We start from the raw sequence: 20,344 nt of genomic DNA, 5'->3' as shown, positions 1-20,344 counted from the left end.
TACCTTATTCTTGTGAGATCAGACAAGATCGGGCACGTTCAGGGTAGTATGGCCGTAGACAATTGTTTACCTTATTCCTTACCCCTTTGCTGGATCCCAGCTAACTTCTCCATGTTTGTTCTGGGCCCCCAGAACACTTTTAACCAACTCTCAGAGCCATCCCACCACATCCCATCCCACCCCTGCCCTACCTGTAAATCTAGGGAGGAAAATCAGACATTAGTGAAGAGGGCGTGTTCAAGTGTTCAAGAGGGCGTGGCAAGTTCAGATATTCTGATAATAATGTGGGGGAGTTGGTGAGTTCTTAGGGGCAAGCTGAATGTGTGTCAGCCAAATTGCAGTGTTTGGGAGGACCTGGATACAAATCTGAGGCTCAGGGCCAAGGTGAAGACAGGGATATAGATTTGGAATTCATAGCCATACTGAAGGCTATGTGGATGAAATTAACCAGGGAAAGGTCTTGAGGGAATAGAGAAGAGGGGCCAGACCAAGTCCTGGGGGATCTGATATTTAAGAGGGAGGGGGGAAAAAAGGAGAACCAGAAAGGAAACAAACACACAGATGAATAGATATATCTGGCTGTATCCAAATATACCCAGGGCCGAGTACACTCACAAGGAAAGAGACAGACACACCCAGAGAAGTATATGCTTACACAGATGATCTGCGGTCTCTGTGTTTGGTTGCCTCCTTCCAGAACAGATGACAGATGGTGGTTCTGCTTCCCTATTGTGGTAGGTCAGAAGTTTAAAGACAGAAGACAATGACCCATCTCCATTCCTGACTGTGGACTCCATCGGCTCATGCTTTGTATGAGGTTCAGCTCCCCCCACCCCAACGTAGCACATTCCTACAGGTGTCTCTCTGCTTGCAGGAGTCAGCCTAGGAATACAAAATCTGAGTATCACCCATTCTCTGAAGACATCCATTCCAGAATGCTTCTGTCATGCTGGAGCCCACGTGGGCCTCGCAGGTGAGCTCTGGAACGCCTGACGTAACCCAAGATACAGGGTCTGCTACTGGAGCCTTTAAGAAAAAGACAAAGATTTTAGCAGGACTCCTCTTTCCAGATACTCAGGGCTAAATTTAATGCTCCCTTGAGATAGTATGTGGGTCAGCGTCCCTAAGGACATTCTGGGCTCTTTGGTTGACTTCTGGGCTTTGGAGCCAGACACACCTGGGTTTTTATTCCTCTTTCCTTTCCTTTGTCTATTGACAAGGGCATCGTGAGGCCTTGAGACCTAAGTAGATTTCTTTGACTGTAAAGCTACAAAACTAGAGGTCTCCTAACAAGGTTCAATACCAGAGATGCCTCAGAAGGGTTCCCTGATTTCAGTGGGGTGTGTGGGATTAGATGACCTCTAATGCCCAAGCTTCTAGGGTCCCTGGCCCTGTGAAGTCCAAGTGTTTTACTCAATCCTCAAGTGGGGGTCACTCAAGTTTGGCTGTCTCACCAACCTCAGTCCCACTCCATCTTCCCTTTCCACCAAACCCTAAACCCTTTGGGTTGTGCTTTTGAGTTGTTCCTTCCTCAATGTTGGGATGTTAATATGAGGAAGTAGAATCAAGAAAGGAGAACTATCTGGGGTTTGAGCAAGAGGGAAAAAAAAACCCTAGATGATCCCACTCATCAAGCCCCAGGACCCTGCATGAGTGATTATCTCCTTTACACCAGTGCCTGAAGACCAGTCTTGGGGTAACAAGATTGGAAGACCCAATCTTCCCAGATGTGTGATGGCCCCTGCCAAAACCCTTCTTCTAGTTACCCCACTAAGATATAACCATTCATTCGTGTAGCTGGTATTTATTAACCATTTATAATGGACCAGGCTGTATCTAGGACACAGATATGAAGCAAACACACCTTCCCTGTCCTCATGGACCTCACAGAGTAGTGGGAATGGTCAACGCAACGACCATGGCCTCCGCGTCCCACCTCCGTCCTGTCTCCTCTCCTCAGATTTCCCAAGACCAGAAAATTAGGCAGGGCTGGACCTTCTCCAGGAGATTCCTGCCTGATGGGACAGTGAGGGTGAGGCACCCTTCGCGGGGCCAGGAAAATTATATGTGTTACCTCAGTCCTCTCCAAGTCCTTTCCTATTCCAGGTCAGCTTCCTGCCTCCCATCCAGAGAAGAGAGTGCTCTGGGAGCATGATGTACTCCAGTATTACAATAGGGCTTAAACTGCAAAGGAGAGACAGCTGGAATTGTGACCAGACCCCTCTCCCTGCCCCCGTCTGTAATGGCTGCCCACTTAGCCAGGCTCAGAAGGGGAGGGAGGGCAGCAATCAAGAGGGGATGCTGAGCAGTTCTCCCATCCTTGAAAAATTGGCTCATTCTTCTTCGTTACCACCACACACACACACACACACACACACACACACACACACTCCACAACAATATCCCAAACTCCATGGTGCAGAGAAGGGCTATGAGTGATCTCCACTTGCTGCAGGATGACCAAGGAGACAGGCTCACACTATAGAAAGACACTTGCTTTAAAATTAGCAGTACCACGTTTTAAGATTTCCAGAACAAGTCTAATTTAAGAAAAAAGGACAGTGAACAGGGGTTGCCAATTTTTTTCAAGATTTTATTTGAGAGAGGGAGAGAGAGAGAGAGAGAGAGAGAGAGAGAACATGAGCGGGGGAGGGGCAGAGAGGGAGAAGCAGACTTCCCGCAGAGCAGGGACCCCCCCACCCCCCACCCCCATCAAGACCTGAGCTGAAGGCAGTCGCTTAACTAACTGAGCCACCGAGGCGCCCCAGCAATTTTTTATTTTGCTACGTAAGGACTAAAAAGAGAAAAGCAATCAACCACCATCACCATCACTTTATAAAGGAAAAAACATTTTAACCCTAAAAACAAAAAACATAATCTCAGAATGGAGGCCAATGCTGTCAGTAGACTTCAACCTAGCGTAAAGGGTTGTAGGACCTTGATTTCCCGCATTTCCTCGAGGCCAGCAGCAGGCATGGGGCCCTGTGGAGAAGGAGGCACACAGAGCAGGCCCTGGCTCTCACAGAGGCCCACAGCTCCTGGTGGGAGTCCCAGCACAGCCACTTTCTCTTGGGTACACGACTGAATCTGAGTCTCAATTTCCTTTGTGGAAGCCAGTAGCTCCCTCAGAGTGTCTTTGGTGGGCGTTTCATGAGAAAAGTGCAGAAGGCACCCACACGTGAATGCGCCAGCGCAGAAATGAGCGCCCCGTATAGATACTCACCTTCCTCGCAGAGTGGGCGTGTGTCTGCCTGGAATGACGTAGGCGCGGTCTCTTCTGAAGACGAGTGGAACTTCTCAGCCTTCGCAAACTTCGGAGTGCATCCGGGTCCCTTGGGTAACTTTGCGCAGGCGTTCTGCCTCGATTGCTTTAGGGCGGGGGTCCGGCATCTGTGTTTTAACAAGCCCCCCAAAGGATTCGGATGCAGACGGAAGTTTGAGAACCTTTGTACTGGTACAAGTCAATAAATAGCCACAGGGACTTGTGATGAAAGGGGCACCAAAGGAACGGTAGCCGAAGGGTAGCCAGCGCTGCCTGCAATGGCACATGTCTGGAGAGAGGCTTCTCAGGACCGGGGGCATCGGACAGGTTTACCAGGCAGACCAGTGTGGACGTGTGCACAGACTTGAAAGTGGGGCAGAGTGCGAGTAGGTATGTCCGGAGCATAGGGTAGCAGGGCGAGGGGTGGGACACGAAGCGGGAGGAGGTGTGCTTTGGGCACTGGGTTGTGGTGGGCCTGCAAGGCTAAGGAGTTTCAAACTGATGACCAAAGGAAACAAGAAGAAAACAGAGAGGGAGACAAACCATAAGAGACTCTTAATCATAGGAAACAAACTGAGGGTTGCTGGAGGGGAGGGAGGTGGAGGGATGGGGTAACTGGGTGATGGACATTGGGGAGGGTATGTGTTTTAATGAGCACTGCGTATTATATAAGACTGATGAATCACAGACCTGTATCCCTGAAACAAATAATACATTATATGTTAATTAATTGGATTTAAATTAAATATATATAATCACTCAGTTGGAAAAGATTTTTTTTTTAAAAATTGATGAACAAGTCCATGGGGAGCCAGGAAGCTTTGCAGATGGGGCAAACAAGCAGATTTTCACTGTAGAAAGTTCATTTTGACAGCAACCGGTATGGGAGTGGGATGGCACAGTCAGTACTAGGGACAAGGAGAACAATTGGGAAGCTGTTGCAGTCATCCAGGAGGAAGCTGGGAAAGATCCAAACTGGAGGAGTGGCAGTAGGGGGTGGACAGATGAGTTTTCTGTAGTTCTTTCCCACTTCAGGATTCTGCCATCCCAGTGTGGTGTTTTACAAAGTTTAGGGGGAAAAAATGGTCTATGAGGCTATTAAAAAGAACCTTTCTGCTTGCAAAAGTAACACATGTTCATTATGAAAAATTTGGAAAATACGGACAAGTATGAATAATAGAATAGGAATCGCCCAGCATGCCACAGTCTGGAGAGAATTACAGTTGAATGTTTTGGTATATTTCCTTCCTATTGCTTTACGTGCATGTTTCAGGTTTTAAGATCTAAATTCACCACATTTAATTTTCCCATATTGTTGAATATGTACATTGATTTGCTATTATAAATAATGCTGCAATGAACATATTCCATATAATCTTTGCCTACATCTTTCTTTTCTTAGGAAACAATCTTAGAAGTAGGATGATTAGACCAAAGGGAATTATTGTACTTGTGATTCACAAATTGTTCTCCAGATAAATTGCCAAAAAGAGTTTCAGCTTTTGTGACGGTTATAAAGAACATTAGTTCATCTCGTAAATAAACATGTAAATTCTTTACTGAAGCATGACATAAAGATCACATTTCTGTATCAATGAATTTCCTGGAAGCTCTGTTTTTAGGATTAATAACAACAAATGTTTTCTTGTGTTGGCTGTATGCCAGGCACAGCACCGAGTGCTGTACCTGTATTTTCTTTTTTAATTCTCACGATACCTCTATGATATAGGCTCAATTGTTGTTCAATTTTACAGATGGGGAACTTGAGGCTCAGAGAGACTAAGGGACTTGAGCTACAACACAAAAAAGGAAGCAGGTAATTATTAACCCTCCGAAATTATTTAATTGGGTTTGGCCAGAAGTTATATCTGAAGCTAGAGGTCACAAGCCTTGTTCCCCAATTATTGAGGAATCTTGAATAAGACTGTTGACACGGGTGCTTGGAGATAAAGTATCAGCTGGCCTTGCATCTTGGATAATAAACAGAGAAAATTCACGTATAGGTTACCATAAAATCTATGTTAAATCTGTATTTGTTTATATCCTTCATTATAAAGTTTGTAAGTTTGTTGATTAAGAATATCAAACTACTTCCTTATAATAGGACAGGTTGGTTTTAATAGTTTCAGGGATTGCTAACAACCTTGAGACTATAAGTATATTTACAGGAAACTACTTTTGTTACTGTGTTTGTGTTGTGAAACTAGGTTGTTTACTTAAGGTTGTGTACTATGTTTATCATAAGACATTGAAGTCACCCAACCACCTGTGAAAATTATCTCCCTATGACTTTCTTGACTTACATAACTTTGCTAATAAAGGTGACCCAGCTCGTTTGTTGGAAGCACCACAACCACTACATTTGATATTTGCCCCTTTGGTGCCTGTATCAATTTGCTCTTTCCTGGATGTGGGTTGTAATGAATTGGATTTGATTGTCTTCCCCCGATTGCCTTAGAAGCCCCATAAGAGATGAGCCCGTGCCTGGTTCTGGTCATTTTATCACCAGTGTTTAACGCAGAGTCTGGCACGTAGTAGGTTCTCCTAATGACTTGCTGAATAAATGAGTGACTGTCTGAGTCTACCTGCCATATAGCCTGCAGAGGCCCTGTGGAGGGAGGAGAACTAGAAATGGTGAAGAGGGAGAAGTGGAAGGACTAGATATTGTGGCCAGAGGGAGAAAGGCCAATGTTAATGAGGCAGTGGTCGACAAGAATGGAGATGACTGTACTGTAAAATCGTGGTTCTCAAACAGTGTTCCTGCAGGACCTCAGTGGTTCTTTAATGTTCTGTAAGCTGGCCTGAAAGTACCACTAAAATAAAATAAACCTATGCTTGTTCTCAATTTTAGTTTTCTCCATCTTCAATTGTTATTTCGTGTATTTTTCTTAAATTTTAATTCCTGCTGTCTATTACCTATACAAAGGCCTTGTGTATTGTGGCATTTCATGTACCATATGGTCCATTAAAAAGTAATACATCGATACTTCAGAAAGTCCACAAATAATAAGCTGACGGTCTATTTGAAAATACCTGGGGAAGGGGCGCCTAGGTGGCTCAGTCGGTTGAGCATCTGACTCTTGGTTTTGGCTCAGGTCATGATCTCAGGGTCACTTTATCTTCAACCCCCATGTCGGGCTCCATGTTCAGTGTGGAGTCTCCTTGGGATTCTCTCTCCCTCTGCCCCTCCCCCCACCCTCTCTCTCTCAAATAAATAAATCATTAAAAAAAAGAAAGAAAGAAATCAGCAGAGGCAGAGGGTTGCAGATGGAAGGGTGTGTTTTGAGATAAGTGGGGTAGGGAGACCCCATACAAAAGGACACCTTAGGACTGCGTTGTAGGGGTGCCCAAGTATAATGTTGTCCCAAGAATGACTGCATCTGACTAGAGGAGAAGTGTCAGTTCTTTTGGTGACCACATTGTCCCAGCTGCTTGGGCTGAGCTTGTAGTTGTCTAAATCCAAAATATTTTCTTCCATCCCTTGACTTCGCAACTTTTTGGATCAAATTCAGGGATTGGCATTTTTCCTATTACGTTTAATCTCTGTTAGATTCCTGCCCACGAAAGCTTTGTGGATTTGGATTCTGGCAATAAGTTCCGTAGGTCCTGTCCATCCCCTCTGCTATGGGCTGAATCGCATCCCTCTCCAAATTCATATACTGAAGCCCTAACCCCCAGTGTGCTGGTATTTGGAGATGGGGCCTTTATTTGGAGATGGGGTAATTAGGGTTAGATGAGGTCATGAGGGTAAGGCTCTCAAGATGGGATTAGTGCCCTCATAAGAAGAGACCCCAGAGAGCTTGCTCGCTCTCTCTCTCTCTGCCATGGTGAGGACACACCTAGAAGACAACAGTCTGCAAGCCAGGAGGAGGGTACTCACCAGAACCCAACCGTGCTGGCACCTGATCTCAGACTTGCAGCCTCCAGAGCTGTGAGGAAAGAAATGTCTATTGTTTAAGTGACCCAGCCTACGGTCTTTCGCTAGAGGAACCTAAGCTAAATGAAGACATCCTCTTCATCCGGTATTTCAGTACTCCATTATCCTCAAACTAAATCTAAAATTATCCTTCCTATCTCACCTATCATCTAGTTGCATCCCCAGGTTACATGGTTACTCACCTTCCAGATGTCCTAGCTTTTGCTTCACACGCTGCCCTTGGTCCCACCTGGCCTCTATCTGTCCCTCCCCCCACCTGCAACAAAATTGCATGTGCCCCACTCTGGGTCCCTCCATCTTCCATAAATCAAGTTATGAAAGGCAGAGAGAGCCACTAATATTTAGCAAATCAACTAAAAACATAGGCTCTGCGGTCAGAATGTTAGGGTTCATGTTCCAGTTCTACCATCTGTTAACTAACTGACCTTACGCAAGTAATACGACCTACCTGTGCCTCAGCTCATCTGTGAAATGAGGTGATTACCTGAGTTAAAATATCTATACTACTTGGAACAGTGTCTATTACATAACAGGACTCAATTGTTAACCATCGTTAATCCTCTGTCTCAGGTACAGTGCCAAGCGCGTCATAAGTTACATCTTATGTAATCTTTAGATGAGCCCTGTGAAGTAGGAATTCCCATCTCTTTTTACAGATAAGTGGCACCCCTCTTCACTCTATCACTGTCCGCTCTTTTCTTGTCTTCACGACACCCACTACCAGCCCCGTGTAACATTATTTATTAGTTTTCCTGTTTATTGTCTGTCTCCCCAACAACCCTCCACATCTGCTAGAATGAAAGCTCCTGTAGATAAGGGACTTTGTTTTGTTCACCACGTAATTCTATGCCTAGTAAGCTCTCAATAAATATTTTTAAATAAACATGTGATTGAATGAATGAATGAATGAATGAATGAATGAATGAACAAATGAATGAAAATAAGGAGCTCAGGTACAGAGAGGCAAAGTTGCTAGGCTAAGATCACACAGCAAGTAGCTGGCAGAGCCAGGATTTGATATCAGGTCTAGATGGTTCTAAAAATCCATACTCTCTCTACTGCTGCTTCCCAGAACAGCAGAAACGAGCACAGTTGGAGGAGGAAGCTGGGGGAAGGGGGTTAGATAATATCCGGCTCCTTAAGCCAGAGCTTCCCCTCTCTCCTCCCAGTGGTAAAGTCACACAGCACAGCTGATGCACTCTAAACTGACATCCCAGGTGCCTTCAGGACCTGCAAGCCAGCTCCACCTTGCAGGTATGACTGGAATGTATGGGAAGGGTACAGGATCTCACAAAGTAGAGAGAAAACTGCCAGCAATAGGAATGGCCCCAATCTAGGCGTTCAGAGGCCGAGGTTCCAGTCCGGGCTTAGCAAGTCAACTAACCACTGTGAGAATACATGTAATGTATAATGTTTCTTTTTCCTTTTTGTCGTTTGTGCTGATGGCATGATTTTATTGACACAAATAAGTAAACAAACTCACAAAAAAGGGAACCTACTTTAGAACCAATTAATTGTCAGAAAGGCTGTCTTCGTGTTAATTGTGCCAAAATTTTTAAAATGCTGGATTTGGCAGGAATTCTCCAAAATTGAAGTGGAAACATTATGCTTAATTCAGCTCCTCTGAGTACACTTGGGAGTGCATTTTTTGGAAAGAAATATAAAATTATCTTTTCTGATAATTATACCAAAGCACGGACCTAGTAAAAAAATATATATATATATATTTTATGGTTAAAGTAACAGGTTGATAATATTTTCACTCAACATTTTGGATATTCTCTTTTAAGCTTTATATGCACAATAGTGGTTTTCAGCTCTTGTGTTGAACTTTATAGTTTCTTCCCCTGCAAAATGGGGTTGATAATTCCTATCTCACAAATAAGTTGAGAAATTCACGTGGAATAACGCCTGTTGAACACTCGGAGGGGAACATGATACACTGTAAGCTTTCAATAAATGGTACTTATATTAGTTACTTGTTTCTGCTTAACCAATTATCCCTAAACCTCGCAGCTTAAAAAAAAAAACACACATTCATCATCTCAGTTTCCAGGGATCAGGAACCCAGAAGTGGCTTTAGCAGAGATGAGCCCGGGTCAGGGTCTCTCCTGAGGTTCTAGGCAAGATGTCAGCTGGTGGCCCGAGACAACAGTCATCACAGACTTGAATGGAGCTGAAGAGTCTGCTTCCAACCTCTTACCCAGTTGCTGGCAAGCTTCAGTTCTTAGCCGGACAGGGGCTTCCCAAGCCTTGGCACGTAGGCCTCTCCATAGGGCTGCTCACAACAAAGAAGTTTGCTTCCCCAGAGTGACAGATCCAAGAAAGAGAGGGAAAGCGGACACCCCAGATGGAAGCCTAAATCATTTATAACTCCATCTCAGAAGCGACGGAGCTTCACTTCTGCCATATGCTGCCCCCGGGGACAATGCGGGAGGGAACTACAAAGGGTGTGAATATCAGGAGGCAAAAGTCATGGGAGCCAAAGTGGACACTGGCTCCTTACCATATTTATTGTTACTATTATTTCTTCATCTGGCTAAAATTCCGTTTCCTGGACCTACCTCTACAGCTTCCTGTTAGTAGCACTGAAGGAGCCATGGAAAAGCCAGAACATTTTGACACTGGTAGTCTGCAGACTGTGATGAATTCTCCCGTAGAGAGACTTAAGCACATGTTCAGAGTGTCAACACATAAGGGAGGCAGAAACAGGAGAAAAGCATTTTCTGTTTGGTATTTAAAAGATCAAAGTCATCACAGTGGGGGGTGCCTGGGGGGCGCAGTCGTTAATCTGCCTTCGGCTCAGGGCGTGATCCGCTGGGAGCCTGCTTCTTCCTCTCCTGCTCCCCCTGCTCCTGTTCCCTCTCTCGCTGGCTGTCTCTCTCTGCCAAATGAAGAAATAAAATCTTAAAACACACACACACAAAGTCATCACAGTGGGAATATTCAGAACTTTGCTGGACTTCCGTACCTTTTTATTTCTTTTTTTTTTTTTAAGATTTATTTATTTATTTGACAGAGACAGAGACAGCCAGCGAGAGAGGGAACACAAGCAGGGGGAGTGGGAGAGGGAGAAGCAGGCTCATAGCGGAGGAGCCTGACGTGGGGCTCGATCCCAGAACGCCAGGATCACGCCCTGAGCCGAAGGCAGACGCTTAAGGACTGAGCCACCCAGGCGCCCCCGTACCTTTTTATTTCTTAATCATGTATGTGGTCGGAGATGGAGTCCATGTTTTTCCATGTTTAGGGCCCTGTCTGGAGCACACACTTTGAGAACCACTGTTCCCATTCTAAATTCTATCTCCTGGACTTAAGCCTCTGTTAGCACTGCCATTTTTCAGGTTCCTCTGCCTTTCTCTTCTGGCTACCGTTTATCTTCTAGCCTGAGTGGCTAAGCTGACCACAAGCTCTTCGTGAAATTTAAAAAGTAATGTGCAAGGCTGTGTTAATTGAAGCAAAGTACCCAGGTGAAAAGAGGTTTCAGGCCCCGCCCTGGACTGGCCTTGCTCACCTTCAGTGTGATGAATGTCCTCTTACTCTCCAGCTGCCTCAGAACGGGCCAGTGGGCGGGGTGCACCCATGGCAGCTCCCTGAGTCCCGAGACAGTGAGCATTTGCCCAGCTCACACCAAGAGAGGCCAGGCCAGGCATCCTGAAAACCAAGGGCAGCTTTTCCAGGCAGCTTGCTACGACCTTGATGATTCACTCCAAACTCAGGGACAGGACCCGTTTCTTTTCCCATCTTACTTTTTGGACACATTTCCTTCTACTTCTTGGTCTGACTTTGACATTCTTTGTATTTTCAAACTTCTTTTTTATTTTAAATTTCTAAGGTAATACCTGCTTGTGGTTAAAACAATAACAACAACAACAACAATAATAATAAAGTAAACCTGCCCGGTGCACAGTAACTTTCCTTCCCATCCTGGACCCCTTGCCTCCCTCCCCAAGGAGAACCACTGTGGATGGTTTCTCGGATATCCTCTCAAACATGTTCAATGAATTTATAAATAGGTCTCATCCCTCCTCTATTACACACAAATTGGAAAAAACTACATATAACGGTCTGCATCTTGCTTTATCCACCTGGCAAAATATCCTGGAATTCTTTCCTCATCAACACGTACACACATTTCACCAGCAGATTTATACCCCAGCAGACGTACAGCGGTCATTAAATGGCGGCCCAGTACTCCACCACCTGGATACGTTATTGCCTGTTCGTCAGTTCCCTTTGGGTGGACGTTTGGGCCTTTTGTTTGTTTTGGTTTTGGTTAGTTCAGCAATGAATATCTTCACATGAGCAAATCTGTTTGATAAACCCCCAAGAGTTAAATCACTGGTTAAAGGCCGCATGCATTTTTAGTTTTGATATTAATCCAAAGATGACGCACCAGTCTCCTCACACTGTCCTCACACCTTCACAACACTGAGTGTTCGTAATCCTTTTACTGATATTTTTATTTTTGCCAATTTGAGAAGTAGAAAATATCTCAATTTATTTTAGGTTTATTCATTTAATTAGGAATGGGCTTGAACTTCTTTTCATGTTTGTTAGTCATGTGTAAGCTGTTCTTTTTCTGTGAACTGTCTGTCACTTCTTTTGTGGTTTGATTTAAGGTGCACAGCATTCCCAAGGCCCTTCCCTGGGCCTGCAGTCCACCCACCCCCAGGCCCTCCCCCTGCCCTGCCCAGTCCTCTACTGCCGCCTAGTGACAGGGGTTGGATTCACCACAGGCCCTCACAGATGCTCTAATTGCGGGCTCCTCCCTGGGGCTTACCTCCCTGTTGGAATCATGCCCTGGGTTTCCAGGATTCTGGTTTAGCAAATAAAAATGCAGGACCTCTAGTTAAATATGAATTTCATATATACGACAAATAACTTTTTGGCTGGTACATACTTATACTAAAAAATGATGCACGATTTATCTGAAATCCAAATTTAACTAGGTGTTGGGTAATCAGGCAACCCTATTCCAAGGCCTCCTGCTGAATCTGGGTCACCATGGTCACCACGCCCTACCTCCTTTATTCTCAGCAAGTTCTACCCTGCTACATTCCAACCCAGCAGTTTTCAAAATTATGGTGGCAGGTGTTAGATAAGTCTCTGTGGTTAAGACCTTGGCTCTGGCTTTGAATCCTGGTTCCAGCCACTAACAAGGTGTGAAATCTCGTGGAATGAACATCCTCTCTGGTGCGACTGTTTCCTCATCGGGAGAATAAGAATAATAAGAGTATTCTCCTCACTGGGTTGCTTTGATGATTTCCAACATTAAAGCTACCATTTATTAAGTGCTGTACATGTGTCAGTTCCTATTATTATTATTAGAGTAAAAAAAACCCCACAGCAATTATAAAGATATTAAGACACATGAAAGTTGAATGCTATGGAGGCGTCCAGAAGAGTTGAGAGGGGTTTGCCACCAGGAAGTATGGAAAGGGGTGGGATAAAAGACTACTTTTATTAAAAATAAGTTTTTTAGGGGTGCCCGGGTGGCTCAGTTGGTTAAACACCTGTCTTCGGCTTAGGTCATGATCCCAGGGTTCTGGGACCCAGCCTCACATCGCCTGTTTCTCCCTTAGCCCCTCCCCCTGCTTGTGCGCGTGTTCGCTCTTTCTCTCTCTCTCTCTCTCTCTCTCGCTTTATCTTAAATGGATAAATAAAATCTTTTTTAAAAAAGTATTGGGGTGCCTGGGTGGCTCAGTTGGTTAGCGTCTGCCTTCAGCTCAGGTCATGATCCCAGGGTCCTGGGATGGAGCCCCGCATCGGGCTCCTTGCTCAGCCAGAAGCCTGCTTCTCCCTCTCCCTCTGCCCCTCCCCCCAGTTCGTACTCTCTCTCTCTCAGTCTGTTCTCTCTCTCTCTAATAAATAAAATCTTTAAAAATAAATAAAAATTTAAAAATAAGTTTTTTATTTAACTTTCATTTATTTTTTGAGAGAGAGAGGAGAGGAGGGGCAGAAGGAGAGAATCTCAAGCCAACTCCCCGATGAGCTGAGGGTGGAGGGGGAGCCTGATGCGGGGCTCAGTGTCACGACCCATGAGATCATGACCTGAGCTGAAACCAAGAGTTCACGCTTAACCCTCTGAGCCACCCAGGTGCCCCTCTGAATTTTTTTTCTTAAGTTTTTAGGCATGAGGGGCCAGAGCTCTGACTGCATTTTCAGTGACCTTTATCCTCTTCTCTTCAGCGTGTCAGCTTCCCTTGTAATAGCAAAGTGGCTGCAGCCAGGCCAGGCCTCAGATGAGCACACCTAACCCTCTGGAGCAATCTTCTTTCCTTGTCATGCCTTAAAGGCCTGCACCAAGAGAACACCAGGGCCTGACTCCAGGGCAAATTATGACTTTCGTGGACCCTAAACACTTTTGCCTTCATGGACCCCTTCCACCATTAAAAAAAAATTATTTTAAATACAACTGTACTAGTGATAAAAACGAAGAAACAATACTTTGTATTGTATTAGTCAGTTTAGGCCGCCATAACAAAACACTGAAGCCTGGGTGGCTTCAACAACAGAAATTTATTTTCTCACAGTTCTGGAGATCAAGATCAGAGCGCCGTGAGGGTTAGTGCCCGGTAAGACCCCCCCCCTCCCCCCCGCCAAGTTCAAACGATACCACAAAGCTGTGGTATGGCACGGGCATAAAAGCAGGCTCATAGATCAGTGGAACACACTGCAGACCAGAAATAAACCCACAATTCTGTATGGTCAATCCGTTTTCAGCAGAGGAGCCAACAACATACAAATGCAGAAAGGGCAGTCTTTTCAATAAACGGCGCTGTGAAAACTGGACCGCCACATGTAAAAGAATGAAACTGGGCGATAGCTTACACCATACACAATAATTCACTCAAAATGCGTTGAAGACTTGAACGTAAAACCTGAAACGCTAAAACTCCTAGAAGAAAAATAGGGGGTAAGTTCCTTGGCATCGGTCTTGGCAATGATTTTTTGTATTTGATACCAAAAGGCAATACTAGCAAAAATAAGTGGGATTGCATCAAAATAAAAAGCTTCTGCGCAGCAAAGGGAAGTATTGACGAAATGAAAAGACACCTAGGGATCAAAGTGCTGTCAGGGTTAGCGTCTGGTAAGACCTCTCTTCCCAGCTCTCAGATGGCCGCCTTCTTGCTGGGTCCCCACTCGCATAGCTGTTCTTCCGTGTGGCTGTGGAGAGAGAGAACTTTTTGGTATCCCTTTGGACACCTATGGGAGTAGGGACTCACTCTCATGACCTCGTTGAACCTTAATTACCTCCCTTAATTATCTCCAAATACAGTCACACTGTATTACACTGGGGGTTAGGATTTCAACATACAAATTTGGGGGGGGGGGCACAATTCAGTCCATAACATATAGTATAGCATCTTCTTTAACCTAAAAGTTCTTTTTTCTTTTGATTCTAGAAAAAATTAAGACATTTTTTTAAGTCTTAAAAAGATTGTGGGCCTTAGGCATTGTGCCTACTCTACTTGAGGAATACATGTTTCTGCTTGATTTGGGTCTGGATCCACAGGGCTTTTAATCTAATCACATGGAAAATCGGGGTGAGAGTATACGGATTAGATTACGGCACTCAGTAGACCTGGGAATGGGGTCTGTCCCACCCAGATGGAATTTTTGCTCTACAATGGCAGAGGGAAAGGGGCAGATGCCAGTGAAATAATTGAACTATCCATTGCAGATGTGAACGATTTCCAGAAGAAAAAGAACAACAGATTAGCAATTAGCATATGAAAGGATCCTGGCTAGTGATTGAGGATAGGAAAAATAAAACGAGTTATTTTTCACTCATCGAATTGGCAAAAATTTAAGTTTGAGAGTGTCCAGAGCTGATATATAGAGAAAAGTGGGCTCCAATATATTGTTGGTGGAAATCTAAGTAAGCACGCACCTTTTGGAGGATTTGACGTCTTAGAGCTATTTTCAGATCAATTAGGTAGTAGCCATCAAAATTTTAATTGTGCATACATGCCCTTCACCCAGCAATCCAATTTCTAGGTATCTAAATATCTAACATAGAAAAACATGAGGAATATTTGCACATAAAAGCATGTACAAGGATACTCATTGCAGCATTGTTCATGTTGGTAAAAACTTATAAGCAGCCTTATAACTCATTAACAGTAGTGTGGTTAAATAAGCTATGCTAAATATAAACTATGGAATATGATGCAGCAGCTATGAAAAATAAAGTACTTCAATGTGTACTGATCTGCAAAGAGCTCTAAGACATATTGTAAACTGAAAAAAATTACATGTACATATGTACATATATATACACGTCCATACAATGATCTCATTTCCATAAACCAAATTGTACTTCCAAATATACACATTGTAGATTTGTATTGCTATATAGATATTATATATATTGTACCCTATGTATGTGTATTACATATATATTGTACCTTACGCATAATTGTGCAGGGGGAAAAAGCATCTCAGAAGAGCCCACAGCAATCTGGTACCGTACTTTCCTTGGTAAGAGAAATGAAACTGAGTAGGGCTGATGGCGGCTTTTATGCTATTCATATTGCATGAATTTTTTTTTACATCAAGACTTGTATTCAAATACTGTGCAATACCTACATTAATAACAAAAAAAGTAGCTTGCCTAAAAGGCATGGTTTTCCCGTGGCAGAGCTAAGATAAAAGCCTAGACCTGTGATTGGCAAAGACCCAGCTCATTCCATTATTAACTGGTCACATAATCTCTCCGAGTTTGCCTTTCTCCCAAGAGCCCCTACCCTCCAGCCTCATTACTGCATGTCTCTCTCCTTTTCTTCACCAAATGCCTTTAAAGACCATGGCCACCTGTCCTTCCTCCACCCCATTAACCCCTAGTTGCTCTTTTCTCCCCCCCCCGTGCCCCGCCCCCGCCAGTCACATTACTGAAACTGCTTATAAAAGTCGGGTTGGGGTTACTTCATTACTGGGGGAGCTCTGCCTGCTGAGACAGCTAACCCCACAGGCCTGCCCTGCCCAGGCCTCTGTCTCTCACTAAGGATCACAAAAGCGCCACTGCGGCAGCTCTGCTGGTCCACACTCCATTCCAGAAGGACGTCTCTGATAGGAGTATCTCCTGTCTGTAAAACAACTCTCCAAAAAGAATAAATAAGGCTTTCCTCAAAGATGTTTGAGGATTTAAAAAAACAACAAAAAACATACATGTGCTATTCCTTCTATTCCACATGAGTGAAACCATAGGATAATGGTCTTTCTCTGATTGACTTAATTCGTTCAGCGTAATCCCCTCCAGTTCCAGCCATATCGATGTAACTGTTAAGTATTCATCCTTTCTGATGGCTGAGTGTGTGTGTGTGTGTGTGTGTGTGTGTGTGTGCGCACGCGCGTGTGTATGTATATACGTACCACATCTTTATCCATTCATCTGTCGATGGGCATCTCGGCTCTTTCTGCAGTTTGGCTATTGTGGACATTGCTGCTATGAACACTGAGATGCAGGTGCCCCTGGGGTAACTGGGTGATGGGCATGAAGGAGGGCACGTGATGTGAGGAGCACTGGGAGTTATACGCAATGATACATTGTTCAACGCTACATCTGAAGCTAATGAGGTACTATAGGTCAACTAATTGAATTTAAATTTAAAAAAATGAAAAAACAACAACATGCAAGTGGGTGCACATTATTAAGTGCGGAGTGCTACAAAACCACTGGCTGCCATGATCCCTTTTTTAAAACCTAAAAAACTTGGGTTTGTTTTGAAAAGGCAGGGCAGGCACAAGGAAAAACATTCAAACAGCACCAAAGGGAAGGAGGTGAAAAAGCCTCCCTCCCTCCCACTTGTGTCTGAGTTCTTTCTTCCAGAGACAGCTGTTTTCTAGATCCTCTCAGCACCCATCTGTTCGAAGATAATCTTTCTATGTACAATTATAGGTGTGTGTATATGTACATCTATATTCATTTCTAACCCCCTTACTAGCACACATTGTTCTGCATCTTGCTTTTTTCACCGAAATATATATCTCAGAGATTGATACTGATTGATAACCGTATACCTCAGAAACAGGCAGACAGATAGATCTGCCTCATTCTTTGTAACAGCTGCATAGTTTTCCATTCTAAGGTTGTACCAATATGTATTTAGTCTCCTACTAATGGACGTTCGGGTTGTATTTCAAACCATGCAATGAATAACTCTGTTCAATGGTCTTTGCACACACGTGTGAATATTCTGGTAGAACATATTCCTAGAAAGGGAATTTCTGTGTTAGAGTAGTTGTATTTTAGACTTTTGACTGAGAAGGCCAGTATAATGTAATAGAACACAGCCTGGAGCCAAGTGCTGGCTCTGCCACTTACTAATTGGGTGAACCTGGATAGGTCCCTTAGCCACTCTGTGCCACAGTTTCCCCATCTGTCACAGTACCTCTGTCCTAGGGTTGCTGTGAAAACTGGATGAGTTAATATACAAAAACTGCTTAGAAGAGCACCTGGTGTGCAATAAACACATAGCATGGGTCTTTAGCGTATTATATTAATTCTTTAGTTTGTCAGATTGCCTTCAAAGAGGTTCCTATATTCCCACCACAGTGTCTTATTTCCCCGACCCTCACCAACATTGCTTATTTTCAAACTTTTTGAAGTTTATTAATCTGATGGGTCAAGAGGGTAACTCCTCATGATTTTAATTTTCCTATGTTCAACTCAGTTGACCTTCACGGTCCTGTTCCTACTGAACCTCCTCGCAGCATCTGACATGTGAAGCCTAGACCTATTAGCTTGTCCCCTTCACCTTGGCAAGTCTTCTCTGTTGCTTCCGAGAACACTACCCTCTACTCCTTTGGTTCTCTGCCTGCCTTTCTACCTGGTCTTTTATTACCTCCTCTTCCCCCTTCCCTCCTGGCTCTCAAGACCTTCCCAATATGGCTCCACCTACTTTTACCTTATTTCCTACCTTTGTTCCTGACTTTATTTTCTTCTAAATACATCCACGGCTTGTTCTCTGAATCTTTTTATGTGCTTGTCTTTGCTCCTGTTCTAACTGGAATTCCATCACTTCTCCGGTTGCTGGGTAAAACACAGGACACCCAGTTAAATTTGAATTTCAGATTAACAATGCTTGTTTCTAGTGGTTTTTGTTTACCTGAAATTCAAATTCAACTGGGCATCTTGTTTTATTGCTAAATCTGTCAATCCTATCCCCAGTACTTTGTACCCTACCGCGGTTAATACACCATTGTTCCTTGTGTTCATCTAAGAATGAAGGCCCTGACTGGGCAAGGGCTGGGTCTTTCCTTTCTTTGTATTGTATGTAGGGCTGGGCACACAGTAGTTCCTCAGGAAATATTTGCTGAATTCAATGATAATACATTTTCTTTTATTTGGGTACAGGAAAATGGTGCCTTCCGTCTCATTCCTTACTTCACACCCACCTGCAGCTGTTGTTCTTGGCGATTTTGAGTAACTATAGTTACCCCATCTAAGCTCTCTTAGATTATGATTTCACATGTATATATTTACACCAGTTCAAATGGATTAATTGAAATATAAAGAGGTGATCTAGCATGGTGGCTAAGGTCTCACAGATAGTCTTAGCTTCCCATTAACTAATTGTATATTAGTCCAGTTTTTTTCATCTACAAAATAGTAACAAGAAGTGCCTTACTATAGGCAATTGTGATTAAATCAGATGATACCCAGGTCAGGCACTTAGCATATAGTAAGGGCTCAATATATGTTAGCTATTATGATATTGAATATTGAAGGCTTTTCATTTGAAGATTCATTAATTTGGTCCTCAAATGTGGAGGTTTTTTGATGGTAGGTCTTCTTTATTTATTGAGGTGTAATTCACATATAACATTAGTTTCAGGTGTACAACATCACGATTCAATATTGGTATATATTGTGAAATGACCACAGTAAGTCTAGTTGAACATCTGTCACCATAGTTACGAAATTTTTTTCTTGTGATGAGAACTTTTAAGATCTACTCTCTTAACTTTCAAATATGCATCATGTTTTATGTACATGAGCAGGGAACTGTGCTGGTGATGGGAACAGTAGTGGGTAATACAGGCGCGGTCCCCGTTCTCATAGACCTTACAATCTAGCATGAGATAACCAAGGAGTTAGAAACAAAAAACACAAATATGTAATTACAAACTGTGAAAGATTCCATAAAGGAAAACACTGGGAGCTGTAAGAATTCACAAGAGCAGTCCTGACTAGTTCAGAAAGTGCTTCCTTGAGAAATAATACCCGACATTTATTGAATACTCGGCATATGCCAGTGTATTAGATTGCTGGGGCTACTGTAACAAAGTACCACAGACTGAGTGGCTTAAACAACAGAAATCTATTTTCTCACAATTTTGGAGGCCAGAGGTCTGAGATCAAGGCACAAGCAGGGTTGGTTTCTTCTGAGGCCTTTCTCCTTGACTTATAGCCATCTTCTCCCTGTGTCTTCACAAGGTCTTCCTCTGTACCTGTCTACATTGATATTTCCTCTTCTTAATAAGGACACCCATCATTTTGGATTGGGGTCCACTCTAATGACCTCATTCTAACTTATCTTTTTAAAGACCCTCTCTCCAAATATGGTCACACTTTGAGGTCCTGGGAATTAGGACTTCATATGAATTTGGGGGGCACACAACTCAGCCCATAATAGCCCTGTACTATAGCCCTTACTTGAATTATTTTACAGCAATCCTATCATTGTTATTTTAATTTTATAGATTAAACTGATGCACAGAGAGGTCAAGCCCTGACTAAGGTCATTCAATAGCTAGGAATCAACAGAACTGAGGCTTAAACCCAGATAACCACTCACCAAAGGCTTATGGTGTTGAAGGATGAGTTAGAGCTGGCCCACCAAAGTTTAGAAGGAGTAGACCACGCAAAGGGGAGAAAGGGGGAAAGGACCTGGAGTCGAAGAGCGCTTGGCACAAATAAGGGAATGAAAAAGTAGAGCTGATGAGGCTACAGAAATGAGCCAGGGCAAATCACGGCAGTCCCACAAGCTACTGTTAGGATTAAGATTTTGGTCTTTATCCTACGAACAATCAGAAAACACTGAAAGATGACTCTACCTGCTGAGTAGAGGGAATCACTTGAAGAAAATCCAAGAATCTTAGTTCTAATTTTCTACAGTTGCGGCCCTTGAAATCTGCTA

The sequence above is a fragment of the Ursus americanus genome, chromosome 24, assembly GCF_024610735.1.
Source record: "Ursus americanus isolate L20-20 chromosome 24, mUrsAme1.1.p, whole genome shotgun sequence".
Classification (NCBI taxonomy): Eukaryota; Metazoa; Chordata; class Mammalia; order Carnivora; family Ursidae; genus Ursus; species Ursus americanus.
The sequence above is the reverse complement of the archived record's forward strand: the minus strand, read 5'-3'. Positions refer to the sequence as shown.